The following is a 14,960-nucleotide window of genomic DNA, read 5'->3' on the forward strand; positions in this document are numbered from 1 at the left end:
TCTGCAGGAAAATAAATCCACATAAGTAATGGTTTGTATATTCTTGGCCCAGAGAGTGGCCCTATAAAGTGGCATTGTTGGAGTAGGTGTGTCATTTTGGGCATGGGCTCTAAGGCCTTCATCCTCACTGCCTAGAAGCCAATCTTTGGTTTACCTTCAAAATAAGATGTAGAACTCAACTTTATTTACACCATGCCTGCCTGGATGCTGCCATGCTCCTGCCTTGATGATAATGGACTGAAACTCTGAACTTGCATGCCAACACCATTAAATGTCGCCCTTATATTAGTTGCATTGGTCATGGTGTCTGTTCACAGAAGTAAAACTTTAAGACAACATCTTATGTAAGTTGTCATTATTTTAAGCTATGAATCAATCAAGAAGTATATAATGAACATTGGTTATATTGAGATAACACTTATCAAAACTGTTTGTTGAAAGCCTTCCCTTTCTATTTGGGAAGGTTTTTTTTTTTTTCATTGTTGTTGTTGTTTGTAGTGGTGGTGATTTAGTTTTTTTGTTTTGTTTTGTTTCAATAGTATGATATATATGGCCATATCAAACTCTTAGGCACACACATTTTAAGCATAGTTATTGACTTCATTTAACTTAAAACTTTAAAATTTGTGTATTATTTGGTGCTCTCTCTGTATATAGGACTTATTGACTCATGAAGGAGCTGAGTTAGCAGAATAAACTCCATTTTGTTCTGAAAACTCCATTCTAAGTTAACTAGCTCTTAGAGAGGCATGCCCCCCTACCCTTACCATGAAATGTCCCTGGAAAAATAAACACAGCAGCTTCAGGCAGCTGATAACAACAGAGTGGGCTAAGAAAACATTAGTCATTCCCAGATCAAGATACCTTTTTTTTAAATGTAGGCTCCCTCTTTATAGTTTAGCTAGGTGCTGTAAACCAATTAGCTTACCCTCTGATATAATGCTAAGGCTCCTAAATACACACTTGCAGGTTTTTTTTTCCTTTCTAAACCCATTGTCCCTAGACCTGGGGTCTACTCTTCTATCCTATTGCATCAGGAAGGTCTGTGGCCTAAGCTCTCTAGCTGGAGTAAATACTCTCGTGTGCTTGCACTGGAGTTGTGGTTCCTGGTGGTCTCTGGGTTTTTGCAATCTGAACACAACATTTGGTGCATTGACTGGGAACCCGCAGACTCCCAGGACCCCTGAACGGGAGGGTCTGATAAAACCATTAAGCAGCTGGTATATGTGTGTATTGTCTGTGTCTGTCGTTGCTTTCACTTTTGAAAAAGCCTCAAGGTTCCTGTGTAAGTGACATGGAGTGGCTAAGAGTGCAAGCTGTGGAGGGTTACAAACAGGTTTAAGGAAGATGTTTCTGACCCCTCTGGGGGATAAGGTATCAACCCATCAGTGGGAAGAATTTTTGATGGAAGACAGAGAGCTCTACCATCAGTTCCTTTCCTGCCTGTGCTGCTCTCAGGTTCTGAACCAGGAATCTGTGAACCTGTAAGTCTAAGGCTTTGGTTCATTTTTGTTTTCAGTCATGGAAGAGCTATTTTGTGCCTGTTTCTTGTGCTGTTTGGTCTTTACTTGTATTGGACCATGACGGATGTTATGGGACAGACTGTTTCTCACCTTAATCTTATTCTGACTCAATTTAAAGAATTTATGGCTAGAGGTCACTCATTGCAGCTTGAAATAGCCAGCTTTTGATGTTGGATGGCCACTGGCAGTGGAACTTTCATCTCCCCACAGTATCAGCAGTAGAAGATAAAGTGTTTCAAACTCTCTCCTCTTTTCCCTGCTGATGCTACTTCATCAGCAGGAACAGTCACAGGGTGACAAGGAACAACCTGAGCCAGCTCTAGCCCTGCCAGCCTTCCCAGTGCCATCAGCTTTAGGGTTGGGAGGGGAACCTGTGCAGCACGTGAGAAATAGGTGTGCTGTGTCCCCTCACACTAGGCTGGAGACATGGCTCAGTGGTTAAGAGCACTGACTGCTCTTCCAGAGGTCCTGAGTTCAAATCCCAGCAACCACTTGGTGACTTTTTTTTCTCTCAGGACCAGCTCCAGGTATGGTTCACACAGGTCTACTTCCCTTCCTGTCCCTGTCTGCCAAGGGCAGACACAGCCACACAGGCATCCAGGGCCCCTAGAAATTCTAAGAGTGGTGCCTCCTGCAGCCCTAACCATCTCTCCCTGAGTGGAGAGGTGAGTTTCCAGAGAGCAGGGCTCCACACCTGGACAGACTGGGCAGGAGAGGCCCTGAGTAAGCAGATGTGCCCCTTCCCAGAGCTTGGAACAGACTCCTAGTCACTCATTTTGCTCAGTAAATGGCTATTCTTCTTGCCAGGAGAAGTGCTTGCTCCCTGTCTGAACGGATATAGTAGTCTCTGAGTCGTAAAGAGAGGGCCTCCACTGACATTATCCTGCCAACTGAGGAGCAACAACCATTTTCTTCCATGCATCTTAGGGCACTCAGTGCAGTCACCGACACGGGGCTCATCTCCAAGTCTACCCATAGGCTCTTTCAGCAGGTCTCAACAATAATTTGGCCAAGGTTTAGATGTGATATTAGGCAGGAAACTGATGAAAGTCCAGTGGCATTTCTTGAACGGGTCGTGGAGACTGTTCACTGTCATATACACGTAGAACCTGAGAAAGCAGATTTATAGCATGGAAGTCCTGGCTCTCATCAGTCAGTCAGTGACAGCCATTAGGAAGAAGTTACCGAGGTAAGAAAGATTAAGAGAAAATCATTGAGGGATGTAGCAGAAGTTGTAGAGAAGGTATACAATAACAGAGAGAGTGCAGAAGTAAAGCAGATTAACACAGGAAGGAAATTAAATTGAGATGTGGCCAGAGTCTTTCTAGCCTAGTTTTTCTAGGAGAAAGAAAACTCCAAGCTTCAAAAGATTGCTGGAGGAAGAGTAGCTAAAGGGGTTTTGACCCAAACTTTGGGGCCATAGAAATGCCTAGTGGCCTATTTATCAAAGAAAGTGTGCTCAATGGCAGCAAGATGGCCACCTTGCCTGGATATTATTGCAGCCCTGGCACTCTTGGTTAAAAATGCAGATAAATTACCTTTGGGACCAAATTTGATTGTGACTACCCCCATGCAATTGAAGGGGGTACTCAAGCAGCCCCTGATTGAAGGCTCAATAATGCCTGCATGATTCGTTATCACTTTACTAATCAACCCCGGCCAAGTTATCTTTCCAGCCTTAAAGGAAACAGCCATCTCTGAATTGTTCACTGTCTTACCTGTACCATCCAGAGCAGCTGGTATATACAGAAGAAGAAATTGAATGGGCTGGTGGTAATCGATTGAAGGTAAGCTAATATTACCTGACTTTATACCTACAACTATTTTCAGAAAAATCCAGAGTCACACACATGGGATGTGAGAAAAATGATGGATGTGGTCAGACAGTTCAAAGTGATTTCAAGGATATACAGAGCACTCTTGAGGATATAGAAACAAACTGTAAAGTTTGTCAGCTGACCAAAACTCTCAGCAATCCCAAACATCCAGATTCATGCCTGTGAGGTAAGAGACTGGGGGGTTACTGGGAAAGTTGATTTTATAGAGATCAAGCTGGGAAGATATGGCTACAAGTAGCTGCTGTTATTTGTGGACACTTTCTCCAGAAGGACAGACGCATTCCCAACTAAGGCTGAGATAGCAAAGGTAGTAGACAAGGAATTGCTGGAGGATATCTTGCCCAGGTATAGATTTCCTCATATGATTGGGTCAGGAAATAGACCAGCATTTGTGTCCAAGGCAAGTCAGGATATAGCAAAATTCTTTGGAACAGATTGGAAATTGCTTTGTGTATACTAACCCCAAAGTTCAGGGCAGGTAGAAAGAATAAATAGAACATTAAAAGAGACCTTAACTGCAGTCCAGACACTACCCGGACCTGAAGGGACATGACCAACAGTTCTCTGCACCCAAATCCCGTGGGAGGGAGAGCTAAACCTTCAGAGAGGCAGACACGCCTGGGAAGTCAGAAGAGACTACACTCTGCCCACATTTCTGACTCCAGAGGAAAACACCTAATGCCATCTTGGGACCCCGGTGCATGGGGGCCCTGGGAAAAGGCAGTGCAGGCCCTCCTGGTTGCCACCCTCCCGGAGAGCTCAACAGCAGCCCCCCAGGAGCAAATTGAGCCGCAGGACCACAGGTAAGACCAACTTTTCTGCTGCAAGAGACCTGCCTGGTGAACACCAGACACAGGCCCACAGGAACAGCTGAAGACCTGTAGAGAGGAAAAACTACATGCCTGTAGAGGGCCGCAATACGTTCGCCACCACTAGTTGGCGCTGTCTTCCACTGCGCCCCACGTGGTAGGTCAGGATAGACTCCACCATTGCAAGATGGCTCCAACCTTCGCCGCGCCAGCCGGCCCCCCCTTTCAGGTAGTTAACTGTGCGCATGTGCAAGAGTGCCTTCCTGCCAGGTCTTTGCCCATTCCGGGGCGTGCCTGATGAGATCATGAGTAAGCAACCAATCAGGTGTGGATGCGTGCTCGAGGGTTAAATAGGCGCGCCTAGCCGGCGCTCGGGGCTTCTCCATGAGATAGGAATAAAGTATCAGTCATAGCAAGAATTTCTATGTCTCGCGTGCTTCTTGCCGGCGAAAAGTCGCGCGCGGGACATTTGGTGCCGAGAAACCCGGGACAAAAACATCGCCGGCGCTACGAGAGGCCTCCATTTCACGGAAGAAATTCAGAAGCTATGGAATACAGGTAAAAAACTCTGAGAGACCATGGCTAGCCTTGATCTGCTCCAACTCAGTCCCCTGCCGGACGCAGCAGGTGCCGCTGTGGTTGCTCTGGCAACCCTCGGGCTTTTTCTATTGACCTTTGAGTTTCTAGCTACCGCCAAACGGCGTCAGAGGTCGCGTGGGAACTGCCCAGCTGTAACAGCAAAGCGGAGAGCGTTGGGGGCAGGGAGAGACAATGCGTCAGAAACAGAGTTAGAGAACGAATTAAAGAGTTTTAAGGGAAAAAGTGCACTTAAGAAAAGAGACCCTCTCGAGGACTTTAGATCCGAGGGAGAGAGAGAGTGGGGAAAAAACGCCCCGGGAGAGAACAAGGGAGGAGATAAACAGAACACAGTATTTTGGGAGAAAAACTTTGTCTTAGTGCTTATGAAAGGTGTAATTAAGCTCCCGCGCCGGCTCTGGGGACGCCACGGCGTCCGGGCGCTGACAAGACAGCTTTACAGAGTCATACTGATCAGATTTGATAGAGGCAGACCGCCTGAAAATTTATTCAGGAGAATCAAACAAAAGGACATCTCAGTGCCCGTGCACAGCCTGATAGAGTTAATGTAATTGGGTTGTGAGTAAAAATACTCAGGGCTGTGTTTCACTTCCATACCATTGGCGAATGTCGGTCATACTGTTCAGATATCTCTCAGTGTCTTACAGAATTGGGTTTCAACACGTTGGTGGACTAATCCAAGAATTGAGACAATCCATCGCCCATATCAGCTCCACTCGATGGATAGTCGCCGTGAACACCATCTGGCTTTTTCCCCTCTTTGTCTATTGTTTGTCTCTGGTGCACCAGGCTGTCCATGTCTGTCAGTTTATGTCTGTGGTTTTTGTTTCTCGTTGTATAAATGTTTTATGTTTCATGTTCAAAAGAAAAAATGGTAAAAACTTTATCTGCCGGTCGTGCGCACCTTGACTTGGTTTTAACTCGTTTCAAAAAGGAACAAATGAATAAAAAACAGTTTCAATCAGGTTTTTGAAGCCCTGTGCCTAGAGCCAGGTGTCTAGATTAGCTGGAGAAGCTGACCAGAAGCTAAGCGTCTACACGAGCTGATCTTAAAAGCGCCAACAGCTTCTTCATACAAGAGTTGATAGCTGTTTCTCTTAGAAAAATCCCTGACTTATTACTTGACTCAACAGGTGACAAGGTGCTTCTCTTAAAATCATAACAAAAGGGTAAAAATGGTGTTTGGTCTAAATATTAAAGATAGGTGTAGCCATTTCAATTTTGTTTCTTATTGGTTTTATATGTATAAATATGCTCTACTTGCCTTGGTTATGGACTATTGGCTTTCAAGTTATTAGATATGGTTATAAGGGTATAATATTGGTAACAGAAAGTTGACATAAAGCTGGTAATCTGGATGGAGTCATTCTAAATAACATGTGACATGAGCCAACCTAGGGAAACAGGTCTAAATTGAGGTAATGTTTTTATGGAATTCTTATGCTAGAAACCAGGCTTCTAAAAGAATTTAGGAAATTGTCCTTGTGTTGAGGTATTGGAGAGAATTGACAGTCAAACTTTGTAACATAATAGATAGACCTGGGGTGCCTTGGAGACTAGATTGTTTGTTGGGGGTTGAGTTTTGCTTTCCAAAGCTGTGGCTTGCCCAGAAGTTATCTGTATTTTAATGCTAATTTCCACTGCCCAGAGAACAGCTGCCTAGTCATGTACTCTGAACTCAGGTGACCTCGTGGCTGTGTTCTGGTGTTACAAAGAGAACTTAAAGATTGTGATTTAGAATTGCCAGTGTTACATTGACTAACTCAAACTTATTTTTAATTAAGGAAAAATCAAACAGGTAGAGATTGTTACAGGATTTATAAAGGACTGATGAGGTTTTAGAACTTGTGAGAGCATTACAGCCAGTTTCCTTACTCCAACTGCCATTTCAAGACAGATTTAGAGGATTGATTTTATACAATTTGTTTTCGTCATAACAATTGTGAGTTTTCATTTCGTGAGCTTGCTTATAGTTTTAGAGAGCCCATAAAGTGATATCATTAAGAATGGCTAAAAGCAAAAAAAAAAAAAAAAAAAAAAAAAAAAAGAATGGCTAAAAGCCTTATATTATATAATTTTGTTGCTTCTTCGGTGTAAGAAGTTAGAACTTAAATCTTTCAATGTATATGGAAATTTTTATTACAAACCTTTGCTCTCAAAATGAGCTTTAATATTTGGGGAGTAGCTGTTACACTACTCTGGATAAGGATATTTGAAGCTAATTTTAAGCTTCTAAAGATATGTTAATTGGCTAAGTACCTCACCTTACCAGAGGACTTAGGTCTTTGTTATGCACATTGGAGATAAAGCTTCAGCTGTGTTAGTACAGAGTTGTGGACTAGAGTCATGGAAGTATTTTAAATAGAAACCTGGTAAAACATATCTTATTCCAAACAACAGTTAATTGGTTATTACTAAATACTGATATTTGGCCTATTACATATACAAATTTTTCAGACAAAATTGATAATTTTACTCTTTACATGCTTTTGTACTTCCTACATATTTGTGCGTACAACCCATAGGAAATGCGCTTAGTACATTTATAGGTGGTTCATCTAATGAAAAGGCTACAGGTATGATTGGATCACTTGTTTATTCTCTTGAATTTCTATTGCTTCAACACAGATTATTAAATTCCATGCTTTAGCCGCTGTTTTTAAATGTTAAAAATCAAGCTTTCACTTCATATACTGATAGTCATTGTGTGGTTTGTGGTTTACAATTGATTTCTATTACTTAATGCTTTATTGGAGACAGGTTTTCTACTTAAAATCAGTGAGTGATTTCAGTGTAAATTGTCTGATAACTCACTGTCCTTTCAGTGCTCTGGCTCAGACAACTAAACAAAACCATAGACCCAGCTCTTTGAAAATGGTAATGGAGTTGATAACACACCCTCACGAAAAGAGGAAGACTCCTTTTGCTTACTTTCAACGCCCAGCCTCACCCTGCCAGCTCAGGGATTTCTAAATAAGGCTAAATCTGGACCTTGTTTACAGTATTTGACATTTCTAATTAATGCTTATGTTTAGGTAAATAAAGTTTGTGAGGTGCTAGAGAAATGGCTTAGTGGTTAAGAACACTAAATACTGTTCCTTTGTAGGACATTTAAGAACTCAAACTGGATTGCCTGGGCTCCTTAACAAGGGAGGACTATAATACCAGACAGATTATAGGCCTTACATAAAAACAATTAATCAAAAAATCTTATTCTTTATATATCCAAAACAATAATGCTGGAGACAATAATTTGGTATACAAGTCAATTTATAAATACAAGTGCTCAGTGTCCTCAACTTAATCCTCGAGGACTTACCTTAATAAATAATATCTTTACTATATCTTTATAAATAAAAAGGGGGAGTTATCCCTGTATGCTAAATAATGCTCCTTTTATTTCAATTTTAAAATTTGGATGCCAAAGTTTATGGCACCCTACAACTAGGCATACTTCTGCCTAGGTGAAATAGAGAGATCCACTTATTGACATGTTCCTGTCCAGATATTTTATATGGGGAAGAGGGAATGTTTGTGTTTTTTCTACAGGATGCTACAAGAGTGTGCCAGCTGCCTGAGTGGTTGCTGAGACTTGCTGATCCTGGTTATTCAGCTCTCCTGGTTCGGGTCCCTGGAGTCATTCCTCTGCCCTGAGAGGAAGATAGAAGATTTCCCTTCATCCTTTGTCATCACAGAGATTTTGCCGTTGCTGCAGTCAGTGTTACCGCTGCGTGTGTTCCCGTCCCATTGTGGCCTACACTCAGACTCTGTACACTGCTGTTTCCTGGAGAAGACTGGACTCCAGCTGTTACCCCTGTCCTTTCATTTCCCTGGTGACTCTTGCTGCCTTAACTGGTAACTGGTGTTGTCATTTTACAGACTGTAGCTTCACAGAAAGCCACCTGTATAAAGCTACAGTGACTGGAGAACTCTGTCCTGGTTATACAGATCTCAGAAATTGGTTCCATTGTCTGCTGGTTGTTCCAGAGAAAAATGACTGATCCTGAACTGTCCTGGAAAAGACCTTGACACTTTCGCTGCTATTGTAGCAGCCATTACTGCTGCAGACATTGTGTCTGCAGTGTCTGGAGTTATCCTCCCCCAATCTATTGTTAGACAAGTACAGTGGGTGAACTTTCTGGAGTAGTTACTAACAATTGGAAATTCTAAATTTCATTATAGGAGTGGCTTGACCACGGCCCTTGGTGGCAACAGCTGAGGAGGACCATATGAGGTGCTCACTACTTATCGGGAGTGGCTCTGTCTGATGCAGCCCTATGCTGTGGATCAGTATTCATACCATGGTTGGTTTACAAACTCAGATCTCAACAGTAACGTGACAAGGCCGTTATCACTCAAGCACTTGTGGCCATTGTACAAAGGGCCTCACCTGGAATTTGGTTATCTTGTTCAGGATTTACTCTGTATCTGAGTTCCCTGCTCCTGCACCCCATGGATCTGTGGGTCCATTGCACTGGGAGGAGAGGGATACTCTCTGTATCTGAGTTCTCTGCTCCTGCACCCCATGGATCTGTGGATCCATTGCACTGGGATTGAGAGAGGCTCAGTGTTCCTTTGATCAGCCCTTGCACATCGCTGAGGTTTCCTCATTGCACGCGATAGGGTGATCATTTCTGCTATAAAATTATATAAATTATAAGGGTGAGATGTAGAGGGCCGCAATACGTTCGCCACCACTAGTTGGCGCTGTCTTCCACTGCGCCCCACGTGGTAGGTCAGGATAGACTCCGCCATTGCAAGATGGCTCCAACCTTCGCCGCGCCAGCCGGCCCCCCCTTTCAGGTAGTTAACTGTGCGCATGTGCAAGAGTGCCTTCCTGCCAGGTCTTTGCCCATTCCGGGGCGTGCCTGATGAGATCATGAGTAAGCAACCAATCAGGTGTGGATGCGTGCTCGAGGGTTAAATAGGCGCCTAGCCGGCGCTCGGGGCTTCTCCATGAGATAGGAATAAAGTATCAGTCATAGCAAGAATTTCTATGTCTCGCGTGCTTCTTGCCGGTGGAAAGTCGCGCGCGGGACACATGCCCGAAAGCAGAACACTCTGTCCCCATAACTGGCTGAAAGAAAACAGGAAAACAGGTCTACAGCACTCCTGACACACAGGCCTATAGGATGGTCTAGCCACTGTCAGAAATAGCAGAACAAAGTAACACCAGAGACAATCTGATGGCGAGAGGCAAGCACAGGAACCCAAGCAACAGAAACCAAGACTACATGGCATCATCGGAGCCCAATTCTCCCACCAAAGCAAACACGGAATATCCAAACACACCAGAAAAGCAAGATCTAGATTTAAAATCACATTTGATCATGATGCTGGAGGACTTCAAGAAAGACATGAAGAACTCCCTTAGAGAACAAGTAGAAGCCTACAGAGAGGAATCGCAAAAATCCCTGAAAGAATTCCAGAAAAACACAATGAAACAGGTGAAGGAATTAAAAATGGAAATAGAAGCAATAAAGAAAGAACACATGGAAACAACCCTGGACATAGAAAACCAAAGGAAGAGACAAGGAGCCACAGATATAAGCATCACCAACAGAATACAAGAGATAGAAGAGAGAATCTCAGGAGCAGAAGATTCCATAGAAATCATCAACACAACGGTCAAAGATAATGTAAAATAGAAAAGGCTACTGGCCCAAAACATACATGAAATCCAGAACACAATGAGAAGATTAAACCAAAGGATAATATGTATAGAAGAGAGTGAAGACTCCCAGCTCAAAGGACCAGTAAATATCTTCAACAAAATCATAAAAGAAAACTTCCCTAACCTAAAGAAAGAGATGCCTATAAACATACAAGAGGCCTACAGAACTCCAAATAGATTGGACCAGAAAAGAAACTCCTCTCGTCATATAATAGTCAAAACACCAAATGCACAAAATAAAGAAAGAATATTAAAAACAGTAAGGGAAAAAGGTCAAGTAACATATAAAGGCAGACCTATCAGAATCACACCAGACTTCTCACCAGAGACTATGAAAGCCAGAAGATCCTGGACAGATGTCATACAGACCCTAAGAGAACACAAATGCCAGCCCAGGTTACTGTATCCAGCAAAACTCTCAATTCACATAGATGGAGAAACCAAGATATTCCATGACAAAACCAAATTTACACAATATCTTTCTACAAATCCAGCACTACAAAGGATAATAAATGGTAAAGCCCAACACGAGGAGAGAGACGACACTGAACAGAAAGCAAGAATATAATTTCCTTGCAATGAAACCAAAAGAGACAGACAAACATAATTCCACCTCTAATAACGAAAATAACAGGAAGTGACAATCACTATTCCTTAACATCTCTCAACATCAATAGATTCAATTCCCTGTTGGGAGGGATACCCTTAAAACCCTCCATTATTGATGGTAATATTATAGTTAGAATTATGTATGACTGGATTCATGGAAAATCCCCAACCAGCTGCAGAAGAGTAATACAAATCTGGTGGTCAGGATGCCCAGTGATGTGACAAACCTGTGACCTTTCTGAGAAACCAACATCTGTTGACATCAGCTGACCACAAGCGCACTGTGTCCTTGGCTTGCACAGATGCTTCCCACTTCCCCCTCCCTCTGTTACCCCTGTTATGGTATAAATTCAGCCTTGGGAAAAAATAAAATTGTTGCCTTGATCAGACTCTTGTCTTGGCGTCCTTCGCTTCTGTTTTCCCCCATTCTCTCCTAGGTGGTCCCCAAACTCTGCTGACTGCCCTGCGGGCCGGGGCAAACTGGCGCTTTTGGAGGTCACAGAGGAGAGAACACCTCTCACTAGGGAAGGATAGGCCTATCCGTGCATCACAGAAGCACCAGAGAGTGACTTCAGCACGAAGACGCCATGGTAGCTGCCGCGAGACAGTCTGGAAGATTACAGAGCAGGCGCAGATCTTAAGGTAAGTTTAAGTGATGGGACAAGCATTCTCTAAACAGTCACCTTTTGTGACAGGACTCAATGACTCATTCAAGATGCGAGGAATTAGGGTTAAGAAAAAAGATTTGAAGAAATTCTTAGACTTTGTAGGAAATATTTGTCCATGGTTCCCCCAGGAGGGAACAATTGATGCAACAAGATGGCACAGCGTTGATGATTGATTTAAAGACTATTAAGAGACCTTTGGCCCTGAAAAAATTCCAGTTGCTGCCTTCAGTTACTGGTCTCTAATTAATGATATCCTTAGGACCAGCCCTGAGTGTCCAGCCCTTCAACACTTGGTCACAGAAGGAGAATGTTCTTTGAGGGAGCCTACCTCCCTCCCCTTATCCGCTGACCGGATTCCAGGAGAGGAGTCGGTCTCCAGCATTAGGTCACCTTCCCCCGTCAGTCATCATTGACATGGAGAGTGCCTCTGATCCTATCCCCACTAAATCTATCCTCACTAAAAAGACTGCACCCAATACCCCACAGTGCAAACCCCAAAACTGCCTTTATCCTTCTCTCCAAGATTTAGACAAAAATGAAGCCCCCCCCCCCCAATGATGAGGCTAAATTAGAGGAGGAAGCTGCCATTATGAGGCAGAACGTCACCAGGACCCAGGGAAAACTCCCACAACCCCCCGTTTTCCCTCCACCACCTTATGGTGCTTTTGATGCTGTTTTTGATTCTCTCTCCCCCATGTCCGGCACTTGCCGCCAGCTCACTGCCGATGCGGCATCACTGTGTCACATGGTAGAAACCAGAAAAGAACAAGCACAATTACTTAGAGCCCTTCAAGAATTCTCTAAATCAGTATTGACTGATTTGACACCCTCACCTCATCCCTGGCTTACAGTCTCAGGCCAGGGTAAGAATCAAGATAAAAAACATAGGGTTTTGGCCTTTCCTCTATCTCTACGGAGTGGGGCTAAGGTCCCTAGAGACTCCTCCACCCCAGATACCCTAGAAGAAGGTGAGGATTTGGAAGCTGATGATGATGAAGAAGACATTAACGAGGAACCTCCCCTGACTCACAGGGAGCGAAACATCACCTTACAGCCCCCGTGGCCATGAGCTCTGTGTCTCGCATTGTTCACGCGCCTAACTCACCACGCTACCATTATCAGCCCCTAGATTTCAAATTTTTTGAAAAGCTTAAAACAGAAGTATCAAAGTATGGTTCTGAAGCCCCACTCACACTGGCACTTCTAGAATCCTCCACTGAGGGATGGCTCACGCCAAGAGAGTTTTCTCAGGTCACCCGAGCTGCACTCTCGGGAGATGACTTGTGCTCTGGAAGTCTGAGATGGCTGAGGAAGTGAAGGAAATAGAAGCTAAAAACCATACACGTCCCAACACTAGGTCATGAACAGCAAAAAAAGATCTTGGGCGAGCCTCTCTTCAACACTCTAGAAGCTCAAATGTTTTTCTCCCCTGGTCTCTTGGCTCAGGTTCACCAGGCATGTCTGACAGCCTGGAAGAAACTTCCTCCTAAAGCTGGCTTTTCCCCCACACTTACTAAAGTACTACAGGGAGCAGATGTGCCATACAATTCCTTTGTCAGCCACTTGGTGGAGACAGCTGAGCGCTTATTTGGTGTCCAAGAGCCTGAAAACCCTTTTATTAAACAGCTAGCTTTTGAAAATGCCAACCCCACTTGGCAAGATATTCTCATACACTACCATTCAAAACCTCTGGCGGAATATGTGCACCGTTGAGCAGGGGCAGGGACAAGCCACTCAATTGGCCTGGTGATTGGTGCTGCTCTTCAAAGGGCGGGCTTAAATAATTCTCAACCAACCTGCTTTAACTACAAGCAAGTCAGTCATTTCATGCGAGAATGCCCCCACTCTCGCCTAAATAGAAGACCCTCAAATGAGGGACAGAGGAATGCTCCCCCAATATAAGCTTTGCCAACTGCTTTGTGTCCCGCTGCCTTAGAGGAAGACATTGGGCTAGCAAGTGTAGATCCAAGACTGACAGCCAGGGACACCCCCTGCCACCAGTTGGGAAACCCCTTGTAGGGGGCAGCCTCCAGCCCCTACCTCCAGGACAAGTCCCGGGGCAATAGGGTTTGTCTCTCAGCAAGCCAGTCACCCCTCACCAAATTAATTGCCCATCTCTGGCAAGCCACAAAAAACAGCTCAGTAGTGGACCTCAGTGCCTCCACCAGTACAATATTAACACCCGAGGAAGGTATCCTGGCCATATCCACCAGCAAATGAATTGGAGGTTTCCAAGTAATTATTGAAAGTCATGTAAAGTTTTTAGAGATGAAAGCCAGAGCTCAACCTTGCGGGTATGAATCTGTTCTAGCTCGAGCTCATACCTCAGATAGGAATAGGGGTCTTGTATTTGAATCTTTTCAGGGACAATTTTAAGACCCTGGGAGCTGACTGCCTCCTGAAGATGTTGAAAAAAGCTGAGAGCTGGTATCAAAATTGGTTCTCCACCTCCCCTTGGTTGTCCATCCTGCTTCCCTCCCTGTTGGGCCCCCTAGTGGGCCTTTTTTTGTTTATATCTTTTGGCCCTTGGGCATTTAATTGTTTAACCATCTGTATTAAACAACAGGTAGATAATATAGCAGCATAATCTATTCAGATAATCTATTCTAATATATTATCATAGGCTAGCTATGTAGGATGCCTTTGATGAGGGCCAAGCTCACCTACACATCTCCTCCAAGCCCAGGCAAGGACCTTTTTGTCCTTGAGCCAAATGAGGCCAATATTCTTTTTCTTGCCTGCTGTCCTGATGCCTTTGCTGAGACATAAACAAATCACCACCCCTGCATGCTAAGCTGTAAAGTCAATGATGGGTAAGAAAGCAATGTACTCAAAAATAAAGGGTCTAAGACAGGAGGTCCGCCATTAGCTGCTGCCTCATCCCATGATGGACCCTGGCCACAAGATACTCTTGGCCATGTGACAAATATCACTCCAACCTAAGACAGACGCAGTTCCCAGGGGGCTCATTCCAGGACAGCATGGCTAATGGTCACCTTTTCATTTGATTACAAGGAAGGGGGAGATGTTGAGAGCGATGCCCTTAAAACCGTCCATTATAGATGTTAATATTATAGTTAGCATTACGTATGACTGGGTTCATGGAAAATCCCCAGCCAGCTACAAAAGGCTAATACAAATCTGGTGGTCAGGATGCCCAGTGATAGGACAAACCTGTGATCTTTCTGAGAAACCAACATTCTGACTAATGATATGACAAACCTAAAGTCCTAGAAAGATCA

The sequence above is a fragment of the Rattus norvegicus genome, chromosome 1 (genome assembly GCF_036323735.1).
Source record: "Rattus norvegicus strain BN/NHsdMcwi chromosome 1, GRCr8, whole genome shotgun sequence".
Lineage (NCBI taxonomy): Eukaryota > Metazoa > Chordata > Mammalia > Rodentia > Muridae > Rattus > Rattus norvegicus.